This window comes from Engystomops pustulosus, chromosome 7 (assembly GCF_040894005.1).
Source record: "Engystomops pustulosus chromosome 7, aEngPut4.maternal, whole genome shotgun sequence".
In the NCBI taxonomy this organism is placed as follows: domain Eukaryota; kingdom Metazoa; phylum Chordata; class Amphibia; order Anura; family Leptodactylidae; genus Engystomops; species Engystomops pustulosus.
In genome coordinates, this window is record NC_092417.1 from 30,621,007 (window position 1) to 30,648,035 (window position 27,029).

Genomic DNA, 27,029 nt, shown 5'->3' on the forward strand with positions numbered 1-27,029 from the left:
CTGGTGATAGCGTCATGATAAGCACCGATTCTTCAGTATAGTAGGTAGGACCAGGTCCAAGAAATGCTTCAGTATATCTCCCAACTTTTGGAGTGGCGAAAGAGGGACAAAAGCTGACGTGCGCTATGAGCCGCAGTAAATTTTATGTTCCATAAGCCACACCTTTTACACCACCCCTTACTCCACCTCCACACAGTTTAGTGTCGCTCATCTCTCTCATTGTGGCTCCCTTATATTCTGGTCCCCCTCAAATTATAGCGCTCGCAGCAGTGCCTCTTCATACCAGGGCCCCCAGCAGCTCCGCTTCATACTGTGCTCTCTATCAGCATGCCCCCCAGCAGCTCCCCCATCACAGTGCCCCCCCCCCAGTAGTAGCTATTCATAATGTGCACCCCCAACAGCAGCTCCCCTCACAGTGCCCCCAGCAGCAACTCCCGCTCACAGTGGACCCCCCCACCCCACCCCCAGCAGAAGCTCCCCTTAATAATGTGCCCGCCAGCAGCAGCTTCTCCTCATACAGTGCCCCCATCAGCAGCTCCCCTCACAATGCCCCGCAGCAGCAGCTACCCCTCACAGTGCCCCCCAGGCCTGGAATTGCTTCAGCACAGTATGTAGGCCCAGATCCAGGGAAAGCTTCAGTATAGTGTATAGACCAGGGGCCAGGAAAGCTTCTATATAGCATGGAGCAAGGGGAAGCTTTAGTTTAGCATGTAGGACCAGGACCAGAGGATGCGTCAGTATAGTATGTAGACCCGGGTCCTTGGGATGTTTCAGTATATTATGTAGGCCTGGGTACTGGGGATGTTGCAGTGTAGTATGTAGCCTCGGGTCCTGAGGATACGTGATTATAGTATGTAGGCCCGGGTCGAGGGTTTGTTTCATTATAGTATGTAGGCCTGGGTCCTAGGGATGTTTCAATGTAGTATGTATGCTTGTGTCCAGGGGATGCTTCAGTATAGTGTGTAGGCCTGGGTCCAGTTGATGTTTCAGAGTAGTATGTAGGCCCGGATCCAGGAGATGCTTCAGTGTAGTGTATAGGCCTGGGTCCGGGGGATGCTTCAGTGTAGTATGTAGGCCCGGATCCAGGAGATGCTTCAGTATAGTGTGTAGGCCCGGGTCTGGGGGATGCTTCAGTGTAGTGTGTAGGCCTGGGTCCGGGGGATGCTTCAGTATAGTATATAGGTATGGATCCAGGAGATGCTTGACCTGGATTCAGGGGGTGTTTTAGTATTGTAGATAGGCCCAGGTCCAGGTGAAGCTTCAGAATAGTATGTAGGCCCGGGTCCGGGGGATGCTTCAGTGTAGTGTGTACATAGCTCCCAACCGTCCCGATTTTGCTGGGAAAGTCCCGTTTTTCTTACCTCTGCCCCGCATCACGGGCAGCTATGAGATTGTCACGGATTTTCTCCCCAGGTCCCGCTGTGTCCCCATAGTAGATACTTTGAAAGCCAGAACTGATAGTACAGAATGGCTTCTACAGACATCGGGCAGGGAATCCTTTTCAGAGAAGTGTCGGCTTAGCGGAGAGAGCAGGGACCACGTCATCAGGTTCAGATCTCTATCCATATATGGTCACTGCATCTCCTAGGGTTCCCCAGAGCAGACATCAGGCAGGGAATCCTTTTCAGAGAAGTGTCGGCTTAGCTGGAGAGCAGGGACCACGTCATCAGGTTCAGATCAGCATCTGTCCATATATGGTCTCCAGGGCTTCCCCAGACACAAGCTCTTTATTTAATTAAATAATGTTTTGCCCAGGCTGAGATTCAATCCTGGGAGCCTCTGCACTGTAGACATGAGCCTTAACTAACTGAGCTATAAGCCCAGTGATACAGAGCTGAGGATTTCTGGTAACTAAGAAGTGTTATCTGCCACTGTTACACTGTGAAACAGACTTACTGCACTGATCTATAGAGAGGGATCTTCTCAGAGATTATTATTGTAATTATTGAGACTATTATTATTATTATTATTACAAATTTTATTATTTTTTATTATTATGGAGATGATTATTAATAATAGTCTCAATAATAATAATCATCTCAATAATAATAATAATAATAGTCTCAATAATTACAATAATTTCTGAGAAGATCCCTCTCTATATGCCAAGGCATTAAATCTGTGTCACAGTGTAACAGTAGTCATAGTTCTTAGTTACCAAAATTCTACACCTAGATAATCACAGAGGTTATAGCTCAGTTGGTTGAAGTGCTGTGTAATTATTGTACATGGACACTGCAGGCTCTGGGTTCAAATCCCAATGAGGATAATTTTTTTTTTTTTTATTGAGATGATTTTTATTATTATAATATGGCAAACATTTGGGGCGTGGCCAGGGAGTGATTGGGGGTGTGGCTTAGGGGGATCATTTTGTGGCTCTTTCCCTTTCACAGATGTTGGGAGGTATGGTGTAGGCCTGGGTCCTGGTGTTGCTTCAGTGTAGTATGTAGGCCTGGGTCCGGGGGATGCTTCAGTATAGTGTGAAGGCCTGGGTCCTGATGATGCTTCAGTATAGTGTGTAGGCCTGGGTCCTGGTGATGTTTCATTATAGTATGTAGGCCACAATTCCCACTAATCACTATTCTCACTGGTCACTAATCCTATTATTCTGTATATACAGAGCTAATGGAATTAGAAATCGTCCTGCAGGACTAGCACATATGGCATCTCCCGATCAGCAAACGCAAAATACTAACACTCCACCAGTCCTCCTTCTGGTGTTTTACGTCTTATTTAATCTTTAGCATTATTTGCGTCTTTGGTGACTATGAACAGTTGTGTGGTGTTTCCCTTCCCTCATAGAGCTACTTCTGATATATGTACATTATCTGTCTGTCAATGTCAGGATTTTCTTTGATTTCACTCATAGACTGAAACTTCTTCACTACAAGCAATTATTTTTTACGCACAGCACTATGACATAAACCTGAAAATGACATGCAGGCGGCCATAATTGTCCTCTAGGTATGATTTGTAAAGACAGTACAAGCAAGGTCTCAGGAGGACACACACAGTGTTGGATGCAATGGTGAAGCAGGGAGCCGTCGGCTCCCCACTCGACCAATAAGGCTCTGGCAGGTTTGATTGGATGAGAAGTGTTACTGTGGGATGTTAGGGGTAGCCACATGAATGAAACATTATGGAATGATGCCAATTGAAGTGGGCACTATACATAACTGAAGACTTCTAACAAAAATAACATGTTAAGCTGAACTCTGCTTTTTGTATTTTTCTACCCCTGGGTGTATGGGGAAGGCTCTAGTATCCTGATTCTCCTGCCTTTCCCTTTTCCGTACACATTGGTACATATATAGGTGCACATGCAGCACTAATCTCTTTTATACATGTGTTGCTATCAAGGTCCGCTCCAGGTTTCAGTAGGCCCCTGGGCAACAGAGCCTCAGTGGGCCCCTTTGCAGTGAATTCACAGTCTGTTGCCTCAAATATTCCCTAATTTATCATACCAAACAGCCCACTCATGGTTATTTTATATAACCCCCTCCTTCACCCCAACAGATTCCTCATGTACAGCCTTCTGTGGACCCCCCAGAAGCCCTGGGCCCTGGGACTTGCCCGGGTATGCCCAATGCTGGCGCAGACCCTGGTTGTTATGATTATTGTTCTGTTTATACCTATGCTATTTATTTCTTGTCTGTAAATATCATTGATAGCGTTTCTATTGACACATGCCGTCTATGGAGAGTTTGAGGAATTCCCCAGGTAATTACATTTCGGGTAATCTAATCCTTGTACAGTAATTCACCCGCTATGATGATTCATAGAGAAACAAGTTCAGGATCTACTAAATATCATGGGTCTAACCAGGAGTATAACAAAGTATACTCCATAGATGCAAGTCATTATACTGGGAGCGAGTACATAGTCATGTGCGTTGTATGAAGCATTGTACATCATGTGGATGATACTTCAATTTAATGGGTTTTTCCATTTTAGCAAACATACAAACAATCACAGTAGATTAGACAGCACTCATATGGCACATGCTATGGAAATACTATCCTGCGCCATAAATAAATTATACTCCATATATAATGAGCTGATTAACCCCTTAACGCCGCAGCCCTTTTTCGTTTTTGCGTTTTCATTTTTCACAAAAACTGTAACTTTTTTATTTTTCCATGTACTGTCAGAGCTGTGTGACGGCTTATTTTCTGCGTAACAAATTACACTTCAAAATGTTGGTATTTAATATTCCATGCCATGTACTGGGAAGCGGGAAAAAAAATTCCAAATGCAGTGAAATTAGTAAAAAAACGCATTTGTGCCGTATTCTTGTGGGCTTGGATTTTACGGATTTCACTGTACGCCCCAAATGACACGTCTACTTTATTCTTTAGGTCGGTACAATTACGGGGATAACAAATTTATATAGTTTTTATAATGTTTTCATACAACCTCCTGTACAAAAATTTTGGAGGGGATTTGGCCGTCTTCTGCCGCTAATAACTTTTTTATACTTTGGTATATGGAGCTGTGGGTGGTGTAGTTTTTTTGTGGATTTTCATGACGTTTATAATGTAATGTTATCATTTTTAGGACTGTTCGACCTTTTGATCACTTTTTATAGAATTTTGATTTTTTTTTTAAACGGCAAAAAAGACTTTGGGCGCGATTTTCCGTTACGGGGTTAAACGCAGTGAAAAAACATTATATTTTGATAGATCGGGCATTTTCGGACACAGCGACACCTAATGTGTATATGATTTTTACTGGTTATTTATATCAGTTCTAGGGAAAGGGGGGTGATTTGAGTTTTTAGGTTTTTTTCATTATATATATTTTTTAAACTTTTTCAAACTCCCTAGGGTACATTAACCCTAGGTTGTCTGTAAGATCCTATCATATACTGCCATACTACAGTATGGCAGTATATGGGGATTTTACTCCTCCTACATTACAATGTGCTGATAGCACATTGTAATGCATGGGTTAACCCGAAGTATCCTCAGGTCTTCGTGAGACCCGAAGCTACCATGGCGACGGATCGGCGCTCCCCGATGACATCACGTGGAGCGACTATCCTCAGAAATATGCCGGCGCCCATGCGCTGCCATCTTTTTGAAGCCGCCGGCAGCTTTGCCGGTGGCGATCAGCAGGAAAGCACCTGCGATCGGTGCTGGCACTGATCGCGGGTGTTACCGGTAAGCCTTTGCTGCAATATGCAGCAAAGACTTACCGGCTATGGAGAGGGCTCGGCCCGCGAGCCCTCTCCAGGCTATGGAGAGGGCTCGGCCCGCGAGCCCTCTCCATGCATCAGGACCCGACATGTGAAGTAAAGGGAAGCTGTCATCAGCTATATGCTCTCCAAACCACAGGCAGATTCATACAGAACGTGCACCAGAAATCCAAATGTGCTAAAACGGCTTGCACAGGTATTTAAGAAATGTCTGCTGCTCGCCGCCATGCGACACAAATTAGGGGACGTGCTGTCGGTCAGTCCCACTAATTCGGACTGAGCGCCGTATTAAACTTGCAAATTGTGTTGCATGTCCTATGTTAAAGATGCAGCACAAGTGAGATGGTGAACTCTGTTGGGCACAGGGAGGGGTCTCTTCTGGTTCCCCACCCCTTTGGCTTCAGGTCTTTTCCTATAAGAAATTAGGCAGAGACCTCTCAGTCAAGCTGAAGGAAGCAAAGAGAAGCCAGAGGGGATCCATTCAGTGGACTGTGGGAAGATTGAAATAAAAAATTAAACTTTTTAGTGGTTTCAATAATTTTATTTAACTTAAATGGTCGTTAACTTCACAACAAACAAACAAACTTTGCATAAAAAATATTAGAAGAAATTCTGTAATATATGTCATAAGAGGTCCAGACAGAATGTTATATAGCAGGAGGAGCTGAGCAAATAGGACATAGTGTCCTATCTGCAGGCAGCATGTTATAGAGCAGGAGGAGCTGAGCAAATAGGACATAGTGTCCTATCTGCAGGCAGCATGTTATAGAGCAGGAGGGGCTGAGCACATTGTACATAGTGTCCTATCTGCAGGCAGCATGTTATAGAGCAGGAGGAGCTGAGCAAATAGGACATAGTGTCCTATCTGCAGGCAGCATGTTATAGAGCAGGAGGGGCTGAGCACATTGTACATAGTGGGGCACATTTACTAAGGGTCCACAGCCGCGAATCCGTCGGGTTTTTCCCGAATATTTCCTCTTTGCGCTGTATTTCACGGGATTGTGGCGCACGCGATCGATTTTTGGCGCTATCGCGCCGACTTTCGCGCGACAGAAATCGGGGGGCGTGGCCACCGGACAACCCGAAGGATTCGGAAAAACCGCAGAATTTAAAAAGCCATTTGTGTCGCAAGATCAAGCACTCACATACACCAGAAAAAAGCAGGTGAATCCCGGCAGAACCCGAATCAGCGTCGGAGAACCCGCCGCTGGATCGCGACTGGACCGGGTAAGTAAATGTGCCCCAGTGTGTTTTCTGCAGGCAGAATGTTATAGAGCAGGAGGAGCTGAGCAGCTTGTACATAGTGTCCTATCTGCAGGCAGCATGTTATAGAGCAGGAGGAGCCGAGCACATTGTACATAGTGCCCTATCTGCAGGCAGCATGTTAAATAGCAAGAGGGGCCGAGCACATTGTACATAGTGTCCTATCTGCAGGCAGCATGTTATAGAGAAGGAGGAGCTGAGCAGCTTGTACATAGTGTCCTTTCTGCAGGCAGAATGTTATAGAGCAGGAGGAGCTGAGCAGATTGTACATAGTGTCCTATCTACAGGTAGCAAGTTATAGAGCAGGAGGAGCTGAGCACATTGCACATAGTGCCCTATCTGCAAGCAGCATGTTATAGAGCAGGAGCAGATGAGCAGCTTGTACATAGTGGCCTATCTGCAGGCAGAATGTTATAGAGCAGGAGAAGCTGAACAGCTTGTACTGTACTTTGTGTCCTATCTGCAGGCAGCATATTATGCAGCAGATGGAGCTGTGCAGATTGTACTGTACATAGTGTCCTATCTGCAGGCAGCATATTTTGCAGCAGAAGGAGCTTTGCAGATTGTACATAGTGTCCGATATCCAGGCAGGAGGATCTCGAGCTATTAGATTCTTTTGCATTATAGATTAAAGTCAGTATTTGGATCCACGTGCCCTCATGGCTCAGTAGTATATTTTGGGAATTCTTCCCTCTGGAAAAGTAGATGCTGTTACTTACTAACTCCGGGGACAGGAATCAAATAACCACAATGGACACATAGATGTGATATTCTGGGCTAGGGCCCAAGTGTATAACGTGACCATAGGAATGGGATCGAGACCTGCAGTCCACAGAGATAGTATATAGTGTATAGTATATAGTGTATAGTATAGAAGAGCAGAGGACGCAATAGTCCTGTAGTTAGAGCTGGGTGAACATGTAGCTGACGCTCTAATTGCTGCACTTTGCATTTATAGATGATAACACGATAAAGCTCATTATTTTCACTCATTAGTGCAGATCTAGCAGAACCCTGAACCGGGGAAGAGGATTTAAGCTGAAGACCTGAATGTCCCTCCTCCAAAGGAAAGAGATTAGAAGTAGCTAAATAGAGATTTATATTGAAGGGGAATTTTAGTAAAATTAAAAGTCTGAAAATTAAAAACTCTATTCTCAGCACATAGACACTCCCACTTGTCTGTACTTGATGCTGCCCAATCACAGGACACTCTGTACTCTACAATGATGATCAATCACGAGCTATAATGTGATGGGCTACAATGATTGGCTGCAAAGAATACACGCCCATGTGTCGGGAATTCACACCCCTATATCAGATTGTATAGGGAATGGAATGAATCAGGGGGTCCCTAAGTGTGGATATTTAAGGTTTGTAGTTTTTTTTATAATTTTTAACTAGAAAACGTAATGATCAGTATGTAGACTGTGTTGATCTTCCTAATTTAGGAGAGACTGGTAAACCTATGAATATGTACAGAGAGTCCTTATTTCCCTTCAGTGGCAGAGCCCTCTTCATACAGCCGCCATCTTGGTACACCTCTAATTGTCTATAACAGAACAGGGAACTTATTGTTCCCTCGTTCTGCCATAAATTGTCTATGGGGGTACAAATTATTTTGGGTACCGCCCAGGGAGCCAGACCCAAATATACTTTGGGTGATTCTGGCGGTCATGCAACCACCTGAATCTCCCACATTTGGTGAAGGACCCTTTAAGGGCAAGGTGGGCCCCAGGTGCCCCAGATATAATCCATCCCTGGTTGAAAAGAGTCATATTTTCCTGATTTTTGGGGACATTTTTATAGGTAAACATGTGAGATGTCACATAAAAGAGACAATACTAGAAAGGACATTTCATCCTCTACCTGAGGGGACTAGTAGTTTTGTGGGGTATAAGGTTTTGTTGTTCTTTAAAGAGTTAAATGACCAATGGTCTGTGAGATACTATAAGTTATAGCGGTAGTCAATCTGGCAGTCTCACATCTCACCTCCCCCAGCTAATAAATTAGCTTGATTGGTCATATAAGCCTCATACAACAGCAAATATTGACACAGTTCAGGGCTACCTGTTCAGAAGCAATGACACAATGTGACATGTCTGTATGTGGAATATTACAATACAAGCATAGTAATTAAGTGCAAAGTAAAGGGGAAGTATCATCTATAATTTTACTAACTGAAACAAGGTATTAATACATATCCTTTTATTCTGTTTTTAGAGCAGCTCCATGTACCTGTAACTGTTATACATATAGGGGCACATTTACTTACCCGTTCCTGCATGATCCCCGATCCAGGGATGCACATCTGCCGTGATACAAGAAGATCTCTAGAAAACTGGAAGCATCAGTCTTTTATGAAACTGATTTGCCAAGCTCTATGCAGCGCTGCGTAGTCTGCTTGCATTTTAGTGTTTTTTTAATATAAATAATGACATGTAGGTTACTGCTGATAAGTGATCTCTACAAAACAGGAAGTATCAGTCTATTATGATACCCCAGTGAGAAAACTACAAGATTTCTGTAAAATAAATGACAGCTGAAAATGGATCTCTACAAAACAGAAAGTTTCAGTCTATTATGACACTTTGTAGTGAAAACTCAAATATTGCACTGTTTTTTTAATCTACGTAAAGATCCAAAAATGTATAATAAATACACATTAAACATATCTGTATAAAAAGTCATTTTCCCATGACACATTCCCTGGAAAGTGCACAATCATTGCTCAGTGTGGATAAATTACCTAAAAAATAATTTGTCATTGAAAGGACTGCTGAAAAAGGGATCTATGCAAAACAGGAATATCAGTCCATCAGGAGTCTCCAGAGTGAAAACTGCAAGATTATGTGTTTTTCATATAAATAATGACATTGTGATTACTGTTGAAAAGTGATCTCTACAAAACTGCAGGATCCAAAGTTCAACTACAAAGTTTTGGTGCTTTTTTATTTACATAATAATATTGAGGTTACTGCTGATTAGTGTTCAGTGCATATCAGTCTTTTATGAGATTCTGGTGTGAAATATTCAAGATTTCAGTGTTTTATTTTAAATAAATAATGACATTGAGAGGACTGCTGAAAAGGGATCTCTACAAAACTGGAAGTATCAGATTATTATGAGACTCCAAAGTAATACCTACAAGATTTTGGTGTTTTTTTTAAATAAATAATGCATTGAAGTGTCAGCCGAAACAATCAATCTCAGTCTTTTAGAAGACTTTAAAGTGAAAATTACAAGTTTTACAAGTTGTTTTTTTTTACATAAATAATGGCATTGAAGTGACTGTTGAAAAGTGAGCTAAACAAAACAGGACATCTCAATCTGCTTTGAGACTCCAGTGTGACAAGTACAAGATTTCACTGTTTTTTAAAAAATAAATAATGACATTGAGGTGACTGCTGAAAAGTGATCTCTACAAAACATGCAGTTTCAGACTATTATGAGACTTTGTAGTAAAAACAACAATATTTTAGTGTTTTTTTTGTAATGAATAATGAATTAAAAGGACAAGAAAAGGGATCACTACAAAACAAGCAGTATTAGACTTTGGAGTGAAATCTACAAGTTTTAGTGGTTTTTTTTCACATAATTAATGTAATTGAGGTTTCTTCTGAAGAGTGATCTGTACAGAACAGGACATTTCAGTGTATTATGAAACTCCAGCGTAAAAACTGCAAGATTTTAGTGGGGTTTTTTTACATAAAAAATAAACATTGAGATGACGACTGAAAAGTGATCTCTACAAAACATGAAGTATTAGTCTATTATGAGACTTTGTAGTGAAAAATACAAAATTTCAGTGTTTTTTTTTATCTAAATAAGGACATTTAAAATGGAAAACAGGTTAAAAATATCTGTATACAAATGTTAGGTCATTTTCTTATGACACATTCCCTGGAAAGTGCACAATCATTGCTCAGAGTGGATGAATCACTTATAAAATCATTCGTCATGTGACGTGTTTATCAGGACTGGATTTTACTTTGCTCATGAGACGTCCCCTGGTGAGACTCTCCTGCATCCTCATCACGCGTTGCCCTCTAGGAGGTAAGTACTGCCTGTATATAGCAGCGCAGTCCTGCCATTGAGTGTATACTGTGTATATTTGCTTTGTGAAGTTTGATTCCTCCTGTGCACACATGAGGCAGCCGCCACGCACGATGTGAACGCTCTGATGATTTGGCAGAGATTCAGTATTTTCCTGTTACGGGAATCATTGTGACTGTGATATCTGACTTTTATATAGGCAATTGATCAATGTGTGAGCGGAAACATATAGAGGGAGATTAATCATCAAGTTTCTGAGGTAAAACTGTTGTAGTTGCCCATGGAAACCAATCAGAGTTCAGCTTTCATTTTATAAACAGCTGTGGGGAAATGAAAGCTGAGCTCTGATTGGTTGCTATGGGAAACTAGAACAGTTCTGCTCTAAGAGACTTATGATAAATCTCCCCCATGGTCTCAGACACAATTGAGGAGATTTATCAAAAGTCTCTCAAAGCAGAACATGAGAACGAATCAGAGCTCAGCTTTCATTTTCCCCACAGATGTTTATAAAATGAAAGCTGAGCTCTGATTGGATTTCAGTTTTACCTCAGAAACTCAAGATAAATTTCTCCCAAATTGTTCTGAAAACAAATTCTACTACAATACCGTGACATAAGATTATTCTCATTTACATTATTTTCTTGCGCTCATACAGGAAAATGTAGAATTATACGTAAAGGGAGGAGCCAGGTGTCTGGCATAAAAAACGCTGTAATAACCTCACTGCAAGAAACTGTGATTATATTTGCAACTAAGCCACTTCCACTCCAAATGGCCACAGAGGGGGCGTATTGGGGGACGCCAGCCGACGTAGGAGTTGCGTACTTTCAGAAAAACCTCTGAACCCGTGTTTGCAGGTTTTTACGCCGAGTTTTGCGTGGTCACCCACTGATTGATCATATTTTTAAAGGGATACTCCAAGCTAAAAATATTGATGGCATATCCTTTGAATAGATCCTCTATTTCGTATTCCCGGAGGTCCAAGACACTCAGCGCCCACACAAATCAGCAGCTGATGATGGTGGTCAGATCAGGTTACTGCAGGTCAGCTCTCATTCATATGAGTAGGAGCTAAGTTGCAGAAACTCTGTTCAGCCACTACACAGAGAATGGAGCTGTATTCTTCATGTTCAATTCCTTCTTTTGTGTTGGGTCTGGGTGTCAAACTCCCACCCATTCCATATTTAGGGCCTATTATGTTATTAGTATTTTAACTCACAATACATCATTTAAGGATCAGTGTACAATGTTATTCCTATTTTATGCTTTAAGCCCCTGACTTCAGGGTTGATAGGTGATTTACCTGGCGTCAAAATGAATGGGTTATGTCCAGTATTGTGACTAAATAAAAATGAACTGCAGTACCACACATTGAACAGATGCTGTGCTGTTTTAGGAAAACAATAAAATATTCATTTCCTTTAAGGAAAGCCTGTCAGCAGGTTTTCCCCCCACCTCTCAGGTAGGGAATGAAATGTCCTTTCTAGAATTCCCTCTTTTATGTGAGACAAAAAAGGTAACAATTGACTCTTCAAGTCCATAATCATACCTGAATACCTCTATATAAATTGTTTCCCGCAGATAGGACACTATTTACAATCAGCTTGGCTCCTTTTGCTCTATAACATGCTGCCTACAAATAGGGCACTCTTTATAGGACACTGTTTATAATCTGCTCAGCTCCTCCTGCTCTATAACATGCTTCCTGCAGATAGGACACTATGTACAATCTGCTCAGCTCCTCCTGCTCTATAATATGCTGCCTCGAAATTGGGACAGTATGTACAATCAGCTCAGCTCCTCCTGCTCTATAACATGCTGCGTGCAGATCCCGAAAGTGCATTATCCGAAGACAGTGCACTGTGCCGCAATTCAATAAGATCGTGCAACCGATTTCCTGCATGTGTCGCTTCCCCGCTCAGGTCTGCCGAAGTTCACCTTCTTCTTCCTCCCGGTGCATGTAAGTGCATGGCTTGCGACACAATTTTTAAGTTAAATCCTGCAGTTTGTCCGAATGCGTCGGATCGTCCAGCGGCCCGCCCCCTGATTTCTGTTGCGTGAAAGTCGTGGCGATTGCGACTAAATCCGATCCCGTGCGACACAATCGCCTTCTAAATACCTGTCCCAGCGGCGCGATCCACGAAAACGTTGCAAAACCCAACGGAAATGCGGCCGCGGGACAATTTGTAAATAAGCCCCACTGTTTATAATCTGCCCAGCTCCTCCCGCTCTGTAACATGCTGCCTGCAGATAGGACACTATGTACAATATGCTCAGCTCCTCCTGCTCTATAATATACTGCTTGCAGATAGGACACTATGTACAATCTGCTCAGCTCCTCCTGCTCTATAACATGCTACCTGTATATATGACAATATGTACAATCTCCTCAGCTCCGCCTACTTTATAACATTGTGTCTGCAGATAGAACACTATGGGGCTTATTTACTAAGGGTCTGAACGCCGCACTCTCGTCGGGTTTCCCGAATATTTCCAATTTGTGCCGAATTGCCCCGGGATTTTGGGGCACGCGATCGCATTGTGTCGCATCGGCGACGGTTTTCATGCGACAGAAATCGGGGGGCGTGGCCATAGGACAACCCGACGGATTTGAAAAAAACGCGAAATTTTACAAAAAATTGTGTCGCAAGATCAGCACTCGCATTCACCGGGAAGAAGAAGGTGAACTGCGGCCGACCTCAGAGCAGTAGCGACACCTGCTGGATATCGGGCGCAGGATCTTAGTGAATCCCGGCAGACCCAAATCAGCGTCGGACAACGCGCCACGGGATCATGACTGGACCAGGTAAGTAAATGTGCCCCATTTGGAATACAATTAAACATCCATATCACATATAAATATATATATACATCCATATAGTAATGTTCCTTATGTGTCAGGCATGGTGATATATAACATTCTTCCATGGTTGGCTTCTGTGCCTCAATCTTTTTAAGAAAATTGGGGAAAGGGAATGGAAGAGGGGGGGACACTTCAAGACAGTTGGAAAGATGCCTTAATCTGACATTCACGTCTGTGTTTGACTTTGCTTGGCAAATGGGGTTGTATTTGGCCTTTAGGTCCTGTGTAGGGTCTTAGGCCCTTTTCACACTTGCGTTGCAGATCACGTCAGAGTTTGATCAGGGTGCGATCAGGGTTTGGTCAGTGAAAAACTGACATTTTGTATCAGAGTGCAATTAGTTTTCAGTCAGAGTTTGTTCAGTGTCTCAGTTTTTCTTGCGCGTTTTCAATGCAATTTCAATGCATTTTTCATGTGCAGAAAATGTGCGTGAAAGGACTCAGGGCTGAGCTCTATCTTTTCTATGGCAATTGATGGGTGAAAAACACATTGCACTTGCATTGGACTTGCATTTGTCTCAGAGTGCAATGCGTTTTTGATGTGTCTCCATAGACTTGTATGGTGCGTTTTTCACGCGCGTGACTTGCAAAAGTAGAGCATGTCGAGATTTAAATGCACGTTAAAAAAAAATGCAAGTCTGAAAAGACCCATTGATTACAATGGGTCAGAGTGCAATGCAAGTTCTGTGCGTCAAAAGGAATAAAGGAAATAAAGAATACATGTAAAGCAGAATCCCAAATAATAGCATCACATAACTCTCCTCCATGGTCTGCGTAGCTAACCTGGCGGATCATCTGATAGGACACTATGTACAATCTGCTCAGCTCCTCCTGCTCTATAACATGCTGCCTGCAGATAGGACACTATGTACAATCTGCTCAGCTCCTCCTGCTCTATAACATGCTGCCTGCAGATAGGACACTATGTACAATCTGCTCAGCTCCTCCTGCTCTATAACATGCTGCCTGCAGATAGGACACTATGTACAATCTGCTCAGCTCCCCTGCTCTATAACATTCTGCCTACAGATAGGACACTATGTACAATCTGCTCACCTCCCCCTGCTCTATAGCATGCTGCCTGCAGATAAGACACTATGTACAATATGCTCAGCTCCTCCTGCTCTATAACATTCTGTCTGCAGATAGGATACTATGTACAATCTGCTCAGATCCTCCTGCCCTATAACATGTTGCCTCAGGGTGCAGGAGGGGGATCAGCATCAATCAACTTTTGACATGTTACAGTAAGTGTCCTTTATACATTGTAACAATCCCGCCCTCCTATAGTTGTTGTTTGTTTCCTTCATACATGAGGCCAGTAATAGTATCACTCAGCACAGTCCTCTGTGTCCCATCGATCAGTGGCAGCTCCGGGACTCTCTGAGTGCTCTTCATCTGTACCGTCCAATACTAAGGAATATGTATGTTAAAGGGATGTGATAGAGTGTAATTCATCACATTATATATCATTCCTCGTCTTTCCACGTGTATATGTGAGGACGCATGCGACGAAGAATTTTTTGGGAATGTCCACAATTCTCCGCTGTCCTTTCCTTTTAGTAGACTGGAGCTGTCATTCCTTTCCGTATGTCCCCTCCCCTCGCCTGTAGCCACGGTCTCTCACTCCTCCTCCCCACAGATGGCTGCTGCTGCTGCTGCTGCTCTTCTCCTCCTCCTCTGCTCTTCCTATGTTTTCTTTTAATGCAAATTAAGACTCTGGAAAATCCAGGATCCCTGGAATTATGGCGCAAAGAGGCTGCCCCCCGGGATACGCTCCTGCCTCAGCCCCTGTGCCAGGTAAGAGCCTGGTGTTTTCTGCTGTGCTCATGTCTGTAGACTCCCCCCCTTCTCCTCTTCACCCTGGCACGTCGATGGCAGCTATGTAATATGTGGAATGTGAGGCTATGCTGGCGTGTTGTTATAAAGTGCATTTATCTTGTAATGGGTGCCTATTATTAGCTACGTTCCTGTTGGGTGGCTTCTTGTCACTCGGCGTGACCAAAGTGCCTCCTACATGATGGATGTGTCCTCCTTGGGTGCTGCACACCTGTTTGACATGATATGTGAATGTCTTCTTCTGCGTTATACCAGCTGGCTACCCATGAGATGGCATGGAGTAGCTTCACCCGTTACTTGGGCTTCTACTGCTTGGCACTGTACGCTACAGTCTTCGTAGAGCTCCCATCGGATACAGACATTACAATTATGAAGCTATTAGTGAAGTATATTTGATAGTCAGGGTGCCAATGTGGCTGGTATCATGGTAGTTGTGTCCGTAGAGGCTGGTATCAGGATGTACATATTAATAAATAGGTCAAGCCGAGCTTTTACTATGAAGGTTTTCAGGCCTGGGGCTTCCAGATATGAGTTTTGTAGAAAGTATCTGTTAAGGTCATGTTATGGGCTCCAATTAAGTGACCACACAAGTCCTCAGGTGGCACCAGGATGGAGGGAGAACATGATGACGTATAGGTTGGCACGACTCCTGAGGTCCATTCATACGCCGCCGCTGAGGTGATGCCTCCTGTCATTAAGGTGTGACAGGATCCATCCTTAGGACTTAGTCATCAAATTATTCTGCGCTCTTTGATGTCTATCCGAGATCTGAATGATGTCAAAGCAGTGGGAGAAGACATCATCCACATGCGGTGGATAGTCGGTGTAGTACAGATGCGTTTGTCATTTGTTAACCCCTTAAGAGTCAAATTCTGCGCTGATACATCTGTGTACAAAATTGTCACTGTATATGACCAGGGAGCAGAGCAATTCTCTGGTGGTGTACCCTCCTCACCATCTCATCATCTTCCACCACATGCTCCCGAATAGTTTAATCAGTACGGACGACTTGAGACAGTGCCAGCATCTGCTCTGGACACCAGCCGTTCATGTCTCTCCCAACCTTGATTAGCCGTTTACTTGTATTCCCCTGATTATAGGCCCCCAGAGCTGTGGGGCCTGATGGAGGTTCTCCCTTATGTTCTATTATCTGACCTTCACGAGATGAACAAGGGGTTAATAAGCATAAAGGAACATGTCAACGTATAGATCACAAACCAGATGTGATCACCTATTGTTTCCAGGGAACACTTCGAAATAGAGATTTTACACCCCACACAGACAGATGTAATTGGATTAGATTAGAATTATGTAACTTCTGCTAAGAGTTAGGAAATCTGATATCAATCATACAAATTATAGGCAATCCACCCAACAAGGGCACTCTACTTCTTCATCAGAGAACCTGCTCATGGAAGACCCCAAGGATTATCCTCAGTCCATTGGTAGAAAATTAAAGGAAAGAAAGATGGGACAGCTAATCAATACCTTGTAGATCCACCTGGCTCAGACCTTACCAGTCTTTCAATATCGTTTTGGACACTCTTCTGTATAACGTCTCCTCAGGTCGTTGAGGTTTGGGGGCTTTGGTTTCTGCACAACTCTCTATTTCAATTAGTTTGAGTTCTGGTTTATGACTGGAACATTGGAACGTCTTGATTCTTCTCTATTTCAGCAATTCTCCTGTAGATTTGCTGCTGTGTTTGGGATAATTGTCCTGTTTTTTGATCCAGTTTCGGCCAAGCTTTGGCAGTCGGATAGATGCCTCACATTCAACTCTAGAACACTTTGGTACATAGAGGAATTCTTGTGAAGAAGTCTTGTGGATTAACATGTTCTTTCTAGAAAGTAAAGGCTTTCTCTTGGTGGCCATTCCATCAAGTCTTTTGCAAATTGTTCTGTCATGAACTTGAACATGTATCATACCAACTGAGTTCTTTAAAATTTGTCATTTCTCTGACCATTGCACGTTCTAATCTTTGGGTAACTTAGTTGTTTCCTCCACTACCTGGACAATTGTCAGTTGTCTTGAAGGTTATTCACTTGTAAATATTCATTCTTACTCTAGAATGATGGACTTCAGATAGTATGCAAATGACCCTTTTAGAGTTGTGGGCAGCAACAATTGCTTCTCTATGATGATTGCTGATGTCTTTCCTCCTTGACATTGTATTAACACAAAATGCTCTAGTCTAAACTTCTGCTTTTATAGAGGCGGTCAGACTTGCTGATGATCAATTAATCAAAAGTATATGATTAGCAGCATCTAGAAATCACCAAAGGGGTCAGACTTGCTGATGATCAACTAATCGTGTGTTGTATGCAAATTACCCTTCTAGAGTTGTGGGCAGCAACAATTGCTTCTCTAAGATGATTGTTGATGTGTTTCCTCCTTGACATTGTATTAATACAAAATGCTCTAGTCTAAACTTCTGCTTTTATAGAGGCGGCCAGACTTGCTGATGATCAATTAATCAAAAGTATATGATTAGTAGCATCTAGAAATGACCAACGGGGTCAGACTTGCTGATGATCAACTAATCGTGTGTTGTATGCAAATTACCCTTTTAGAGTTGTGGGCAGCAACAACTGCTTCTCTATGATGATTGCTGATGTCTTTCCTCCTTGGCATTGTATTAACACAAAATGCTCTAGTCTAAACTTCTGCTTTTATGGAGGCGGTCAGACTTGCTGATGATCAATTAATCAGAAGTATATGATTAGTAGCATCTAGAAATGACCAAAGGGGTCAGACTTACTGATGATCAACTAATCGTGTGTTGTATGCAAATGACCCTTTTAGAGTTGTGGGCAGCAACAATTGCTTCTCTAAGATGATTGTTGATGTGTTTCCTCCTTGACAATGTATTAACACAAAATGCTCTAGTCTAAACTTCTGCTCTTATGGAGACGGTCAGACTTGCTGATGATCAATTAATCAAAAGTATATGATAAGCAGCATCTAGAAATGACCAAAGGGGTCAGACTTGCTGATGATCAACTAATCAAAACTATATGATTATCATCAGCATCTAGAAATGACCAAAGGGGCAAAAAACAGTGAGAGTATCAAATAAAGCCAATGCCAAATGCTGTTTTGGAGATGGAAATCGCTGCTGAAACCGAGAAGGATTCTGTTGTGCCATGGTCCAGGTTCGTCATCAAGGTCAGGGCTCCTCCTTACCTCTCTAATCCTTTATTAGAGGACCCACCAAGGCAGATAACAGTTGGACCTGTTAACACAAGATGTAATGCTGCATCGAATTTATTAAATAAGTTCACCATTTGTGCGCTTTGTATCTGACTGTCTGTTTCTATGACAGTCTCATGTTCCTAATCGATTAAATTAAAGGGGCTCTCTGGAGTTCATGAATGGAGCTCAGTTAACAGAGCACAAGACATGCTCTAATTTTCTTAATATACTCTGTTACCATTTGAGTCCCTGAGAGCTCATCCTAGTAATCAGCCACAGGGGGAACATGCGTATTTAGTCTTCATCTTGCCGATTGACATGAGATACATATATCCTGTAATCTGCATGCACAAGTGATGCCTATAGGCAGCCTAGCAGGGGTGCAGGGGTTACGGCTGGATCTAGGCTTTGACACCTGAGGGACTCCACAACTCCATCCTTTCCATAGATGAAATACATCAGGCCAGCGGTGCTCCGCAAATCTATGGCGTCGGATTGATTTTAACTATTGAGTGACATCTTCGCCGTACAAGATTGTATATAACACAAAGCATCCAATCGGCTGCTGTAGCTCAATAATCATGATCAACCTGCAGCGCTAGTCTAATATCCACATGAAAAAAGACAGACATCCGGTGTTGGTCCAGAAATAGGCAAAAAGCGAACAAACTCCAAATAAAACAGAATAATCTGTGGATCCATTACCCCATCACTAGAAATCTAGTAGCAGGATTTTGTTCTAGTTTAGGGGTGTTTTACAGATATCACATGAATACCCATAAGCTTCAAGTTTTATGGTTCTGAGGGCAAAAGTTATGTTCTACATAACTTTTATGTTCCTGCTCTACAGCTGAACTTATATGATGCTTTAAAGGAAATCTACCACCAGGATGAAGGATTGTAAACCACGCACACTGACATACTGGTGTGTGCCCCATCTAATAGGATCTGCTTTTCGTTTAGCTTCTTATGTCCTGGTTTTTATTAAAAAAGGCTTTTAAAATTATGCAAATGAGCCTCAGGGGCTCCCCTCAGGCTCATTGGCCTGATATTTAAAGCCCTTTTTTTCTTAAAAACAAATGCATAAAAGGCTAAAAGAAGAGCAGATCCTATTAGATGGGGCACACACCAGTATGCCAGTGTGCGTGGTTTACAATCCTTCATCCTGGTGGTAGATGTCCTTTAAGGGGTAATGGGATATGGCGGAATTTGGGAGTCAGTCTATCTCCATGTACATAAATTGTAGGAGATTGATGCAGTAGAGACACAGATTATGACTCCTCTGTATGTTCCTGGCATCACAGGGGATCCTATGACCTCACAGGTTTCTACAGTAACACCTTGAATGGGGAAATACATAGGCCGTGACCTCACTGCTCTGTACCACAGGTTTGTTTCCTCAGCTTCTTCCTCTTTGTTTCTGTTGCTATGATTCTACATAGAATGATTCAAGTTTCTTCTTAATATACCTTATTTCTATAAAGAAATTAATTATGTATAGGCTGGTGCTGTTACATAGAAATAAATAAAAAAAAACAGGTCCGACACGATAAATTTGCATAAATATAAAAATCTTCTATTCTCTGGAATTTTTTTTCATCATTTTTGCTTGTCTGTCAAATTTTGATGTACTGTGACATCACTGTGTGTATTATCCCTGGACTGTGACATCACTGTGTGTATTATCCCTGGACTGTGACATCACTGTGTGTATTATCCCTGTACTGTGACATCACTGTGTGTATTATCCCTGTACTGTGACATCACTGTGTGTATTATCTCTGTACTGTGACATCACTGTGTGTATTATCTCTGTACTGTGACATCACTGTGTGTATTATCCCTGTACTGTGACATCACTGTGTGTATTATCTCTGTACTGTGAACTCACTGGGGCAGATTTACTTACCCGGTCCATTCGCGATCCAGCGGCGCGTTCTCTGCTCTGGATTCGGGTCCGGCCGGGATTTATGAAGGTAGTTCTTCCGCCGTCCACCAGGTGGCGCTGCTGCGCTGAAAGTCATCTCATCGCGCCGGAATGCACCACCTCGGACCAGGTGAAGGTAAGCGCTCCCCAAGCGACACTTTTTCGGTTTTTAAATGCGACGGTTTTTCCGAATACGTCGGGTTTTCGTTCGGCCACGCCCCCCGATTTCCGGCGCCGATGCGCCACAATCCGATCGCGTGCGCCACAATCCCGGGGCGATTAAGGTACAATCGGCGCAAATTGGAAATATTCGGGTAACACGTCGGGAAAACGCGAATCGGGCCCTTAGTAAATGACCCCCACTGTGTGTATTATCCCTGTACTGTGACATCACTGTGTATTATCCATGTACTGTGACATCACTGTGTGTATTATCACAGTACTGTGACATCACTGTGTGTATTATCCCTGTGCTGTGACATCACTGTGTGTATTATCCCTGTACTGTGACATCACTGTGTGTATTATCCATGTACTGTGACATCACTGTGTATATTATCGGGGTACTGTGACATCACTGTGTGTATTATCCCTGTACTGTGACATCACTGTGTGTATTATGTCTGTACTGAGACATCACTGTGTGTATTATCCCTGTACTGTGATATCACTGTATGTATTATCCTTGTACTGTGACATCAATGTGTGTATTATCCTTGTACTGTGACATCACTGTGTGTATTATCCATGTACTGAGACATCACTGTGTGTATTATCACAGTACTGTGACATCACTGTGTGTATTATCCCTGTACTGTGACATCACTGTGTGTATTATCCCTGTACTGTGACATCACTGTGTGTATTATCCTGTACTGTGACATCACTGTGTGTATTATCCCTGTACTGTGACATCACTGTGTGTATTATCCCTGTGCTGTGACATCACTGTGTTTATTATCCCTGTACTGTGACATCACTGTGTGTATTATCCATGTACTGTGACATCACTGTGTATATTATCCCGGTACTGTGACATCACTGTGTGTATTATCCCTGTACTGTGACATCACTGTGTGTATTATGTCTGTACTGTGACATCACTGTGTGTATTATCCCTTTCCTGTGATATCACTGTATGTATTATCCTTGTACTGTGACATCAATGTGTGTATTATCCTTGTACTGTGACATCACTGTGTGTATTATCCCTGCACTGTGACATCACTGTGTGTATTATCCCTGTACTGTGACATCACTGTGTGTATTATCTCTGTACTGTGAACTCACTGTGTGTATTATCCCTGTACTGTGACATCACTGTGTGTATTATCCATGTACTGTGACATCACTGTGTGTATTATCACAGTACTGTGACATCACTGTGTGTATTATCCCTGTACTGTGACATCACTGTGTGTATTATCCCTGTACTGTGACATCACTGTGTGTATTATCCATGTACTGTGACATCACTGTGTATATTATCCCGGTACTGTGACATCACTGTGTGTATTATCCCTGTACTGTGACATCACTGTGTGTATTATGTCTGTACTGTGACATCACTGTGTGTATTATCCCTGTACTGTGATATCACTGTATGTATTATACTTGTACTGTGACATCAATGTGTGTATTATCCTTGTACTGTGACATCACTGTGTGTATTATCCCTGCACTGTGACATCACTGTGTGTATTATCCCTGTACTGTGACATCACTGTGTGTATTATCACTGTACTGTGACATTGCTGTGTGTATTATCCCTGTACTGTGACATCACTGTGTGTATTATCCCTGTACTGTGACATCACTGTGTGTATTATCTCTGTACTGTGACATCACTGTGTGTACTGTCCCTGTTCTGTGACATCACTGTGTGTATTATCCCTGTACTGTAACATCACTGTGTGTATTATTCCTGTACTGTGATATCACTGTGTGTATTATCCCTGTACTCTGACATCACTGTGTGTATTATCCATGTACTGTGACATCACTTTGTGTATTATCCTGTACTGTGACATCACTGTGTGTATTACCCCTGTACTGTGACATCACTGTGTGTATTATCCCTGTACTGTGACATCACTGTGTGTATTACCCCTGTACTGTGACATCACTGTGTGTATCATCTCTGTACTGTGACATCACTATGTGTATTATCTCTGTACTGTCACATCACTATGTGTATTATCTCTGTACTGTGACATCACTGTGTGTATTATCCTGTACTGTGACATCACTGTGTGTATTATCCCTGTACTGTGACATCACTGTGTGTATTACCCCTGTACTGTGACATCACTGTGTGTATTATCTCTGTACTGTGACATCACTGTGTGTATTATCCCTGTTCTGTGACATCACTGTGTGTATTATCCCTGTACTGTGACATCACTGTGTGTATTATCATGTACTGTGACATCACTGTGTGTATTATCCCTGTACTGTGACATCACTGTGTGTATTATCCCTGTACTGTGACATCACTGTGTGTATTATCCTTGTACTGTGACATCACTGTGTGTATTACCCCTGTACTGTGACATCACTGTGTGTATTATGCCTGTACTGTGACATCACTGTGTGTATTATCCCTGTACTGTGACATCACTGTGTGCATTATCCCTGTACTGTGACATCACTGTGTGCATTATCCCTGTACTGTGACATCACTGTGTGTATTATCCCTGTACTGTGACATCACTGTGTGTATTATCCCTGTACTGTGACATCACTGTGTGTATTATCTCTGTACTGTGACATCACTGTGTTTATTATCTCTGTACTGTGACATCACTGTGTGTATTATCCCTGTACTGTGACATCACTGTGTGTATTATCTCTGTACTGTGACATCACTGTGTGTATTATCCCTGTACTGTGACATCGCTGTGTGTATTATCCCTGTACTGTGACATCACTGTGTGTATTATCCCTGTACTGTGACATCACTGTGTGTATTATCTCTGTACTGTGACATCACTGTGTGTATTATCCATGTACTGTGACATCACTGTGTGTATTATCCCTGTACTGTGACATCACTGTGTGTATTATCCATGTACTGTGACATCACTGTGTATTATCCCTGTACTGTGACATCACTGTGTGTATTATCCCTGTACTGTGACATCACTGTGTGTATTATCCCTGTACTGTGACATCACTGTGTGTATTATCCCTGTACTGTGACATCACTGTGTGTATTATCCCTGTACTGTGACATCACTGTGTGTATTATCCCTGTACTGTGACATCGCTGTGTGTATTATCCCTGTACTGTGACATCACTGTGTGTATTATCCCTGTACTGTGACATCACTGTGTGTATTATCCCTGTACTGTGACATCACTGTGTGTATTATCCCTGTACTGTGACATCGCTGTGTGTATTATCCCTGTACTGTGACATCACTGTGTGTATTACCCCTGTACTGTGACATCACTGTGTGTATTATCTCTATGTGTGTATAATCTGAAGCTTCTTAGCAGCCTATTTCTCGGGGTAGTCTTGCCTTGATGGAGCAGGTTCTGCTATGGATCTCTATGATAACTTTCTACATGGAAGGATTCCCCTCGTCTCCTCTCAGTGTTACACTTTCCCAGGCTGTGGATAGAAGGTGTCCGTGTTGTTCCTGCAGGATATTAGTCTGTGAAATGTTTTATACATTCCTCTTCTTCACGAAAAATCAGTTTGGTATCTCTGGAAATGCGTCTGTTCCCTCCGTCCCTTGGTGACTCAGTGATTGGTGGTGCCACCATGCCACCTAAACCACCAGGCAGCTGTTCTCCTGCGTGCATGGGCTGCGCACACCACGACTATTATGTATCTAGGTATTGTTCCATTAATGACTGTGTTTTACGCTGTCAGGAGGAGGAAGTGATGAGTGTAGCAGGAGCAGAGTGTGCATCCAGTCATTATGGCACCGGGGAGTCATGGCGGGGTGCACACATAAGCCTCGCTCCCCTCCCCCCGCAGACAGACACATGAGATCATTGCCAGTGTAAATTGTGTAGTAGTGAGGGCGCTGAAAACAGTCTGGGTACATTGCAATCCTGTAGACGATACGACCGAGCTCCTGGATCGATGCGCTCTCTCCGCTCAACACTTCCTCTTTTCACCATGCAAAAGGAAACCTGTAGGATAAATGGCAGCGTGCCTACATCAAAGTACAGGATGCCGGAGCTTTAAAGAGGACCTAGTAAAAGTGGTCAATAGGGGGATCTCTGGGCATGCCACCCAGTAGCAGATTATAATTTGTATGGTTTGGGCGGCTGCCTGGGGCCCAAGGCTTCTCGGGGCCCGTGACCACCTGAACCAATCGCCAAGTTTGATACTGCCCTGTAGATATAATATATCGAAGGACCTCCAGCCATGAATCCTCAATCTCAAATCACATCTATATACATATACAAGGATCCTTCCAGGTCCTCCAAAGGTCCTCAAACTGCACAAGTAAAAGTGGACAGAAGAGACCCAAGTACCTTGAATTAAATGCCATCAAGTAATTAGACTTGTAATGACCCACAATTTTCATACAACTCCAGGCCTGTGGCCATTCGCCGCTGATCCAACCTCTAGGACCCCCAGAGGTCCTAGGGGTTGGATGGAAATGGGACGCCTAAAGTGGGGCACCGCGTTGCATGTGTGAATGGGTCTGTTTACCATATAAAGAGATCAGTACAGGCGGTCCCCTACTTAAGAACACCCGACTTACAGACGACCCCTAGTTACACACGGATCTCTGGATTTTGATAATTACTGTTCTTTTGCCTTAGGCTATAATAAACAGCTATAACAGTTATCACAGGTGTCTGTAATAAAGCTTTATTGGTAATTCTGATTCTTGTGACAACCCAACATTTTTAAAATACAATTGTCACAGAGACCAAAACATTTGGGCTGGAGTTACAATTATAAAGTATACAGTTCCGACTTACATACAAATTCAACTTAAGAACAAGCCTACAGAACCTATCCTGTATGTAACCCGGGGACTGCCTGTACACATTATAGTGTGGAGCCTGGTGCAGCTTTGGGTCCATACACCATACACCTTGCACCTTGCACTGAGCTCCATTCCCATTTTTGGGACTTTACAAACAGCTTTAGTATCTCCTGCATTACCATAGAAGTGAATGCAGTGTAGGTTGGACATGCACTTCTGGTATTTTTGGGTGAGTGGGGTTTTTTTTTTTGTTGACAAGTCGAATATTTATTCCCTATCTTGTGTATAGTAGATTAGCATCATAAGATTTTGAACCCCCTAGGTGTCCAAGCACTTTTTGTTTTTTAGATTTTTTAGATTTTATCAATAACTGTAGCTTCATATTTCCATTTTCAGTCATCTTAGCTGTAAGAGGGCTTGTTTCTTGCAGGTTGAGTTGATTTTTTTCATGTCACCTTTATGGAACTCATAGAATTTATTAATAATTTTTTTAATTGATTCTTAACTTGGGGGGGGGGGGGGATTGAAAAAAAATGCAATTTTGACTTTTTTTTTTTTTAGTTTTTAATTAATGCTATTCATCATTTGGTAAAAATAACACAATCGGGGATATTTATCAGGGCTTGTCCACCAGTTTCCTAGCATACAAACCATAAAAATATCACAAACTGCCAGTGCTAGTGCACTCGCTATAGCCTGCAGGGCCTGGCGTACAATTGTACGGTAGGTCAGTCCATTCTGAAAACACCAAAAATACTGTACAAAAAAGTTATAAAATTCATAAAATAATAATTTTATTTTTCTATCTATGGGGCTGTGTTTGGGTCTTATTTTTTGCATGACCAGATGTAGTTTAGTATTGGAACCATTTTGCGGTTTATTTTTTTTATACTTTCATTTCATTATTTGCACGGTGGATAATCAAAAATCAGTAATATGGCTGAAAGGGCTAAAATTCTCTGCTCATGTAACAGGAGACAAGGTAAAGAATGTGATCAATAAAAAAAAAGTGTAACAAAATCTGAACATACAATCAACTAGTATAAATATTATTGCATTAACATTAAAGGAAACCTGTCACCAGGGACCTAATTTTCACTAAAGACAGTTGTATAAGCTCAATACACCTGCAGTGCAAATCTGCCTTTCTGCTTTAAGTATTTGCATTACAATATAATTGTGTGCTATAACTTACCTTGCATCCTGACAGAATTCTCTGTGTAGTCCCAGGGGTTGGCTTTTTTGGATGCATTTCAAAAAACAACACGTGACTTGTCTGTGCTGCTCACTCCCAGTTCTCAGTCCTCCTGTACAGCTCCTCCCTCCCCCACTGATGTCAGGTCACCAGGCTCCTCTCTCTCTGACTGATGTCAGCTCACCAGGCTGTGAGCTCTGTGTGGGAGCAGGAGGAAGGAGCTGTACAGATGGACAAAGGTGGGGGCTGAGAGCTGAGGAATGAGCAGAACAGACAAGTCACCGTTTTTTTTTAAATAGATCCAAACCAAAGCCAAACCCCTGGGACTACACAGAAGATTCTGTCAGGGTGCAAGGTAAGTTACAACACACAATTATATTGTAATGCAAATGCTTAGAAAAGGCAGATGTGCACTGCAGCTGTTATGGACTTCTGCAACCTGTCTTTAGTGAAAATGAGGTCCCTGGTGACAGGTTCCCTTTAAATGAAACCTTATATCTTATCTTCACCTCTTACCTGGTGTTATAATCCTCTTGCCTTCTTA

The 27,029-nt window shown here is 42.5% G+C and overlaps 1 protein-coding gene across 2 annotated transcripts in view; it reads left to right on the plus strand.

Moving 5' to 3' along the window:
- Nucleotides 1–10,490: 10,490 nt before the first annotated feature.
- BAHD1 (bromo adjacent homology domain containing 1) overlaps nucleotides 10,491–27,029 on the plus strand; it is a 104,467-nt gene continuing 87,928 nt past the window's right edge. Inside the window, exon 1 of one of the 2 annotated variants that reach the window (XM_072115310.1) lies at nucleotides 10,491–10,513. The gene's annotated coding sequence lies outside the window, so the exon portion shown is untranslated. Of the gene's footprint in view, nucleotides 10,514–15,016; nucleotides 15,174–27,029 lie in introns of those variants that run through there. The other variant, XM_072115306.1, reaches the window with a different exon arrangement.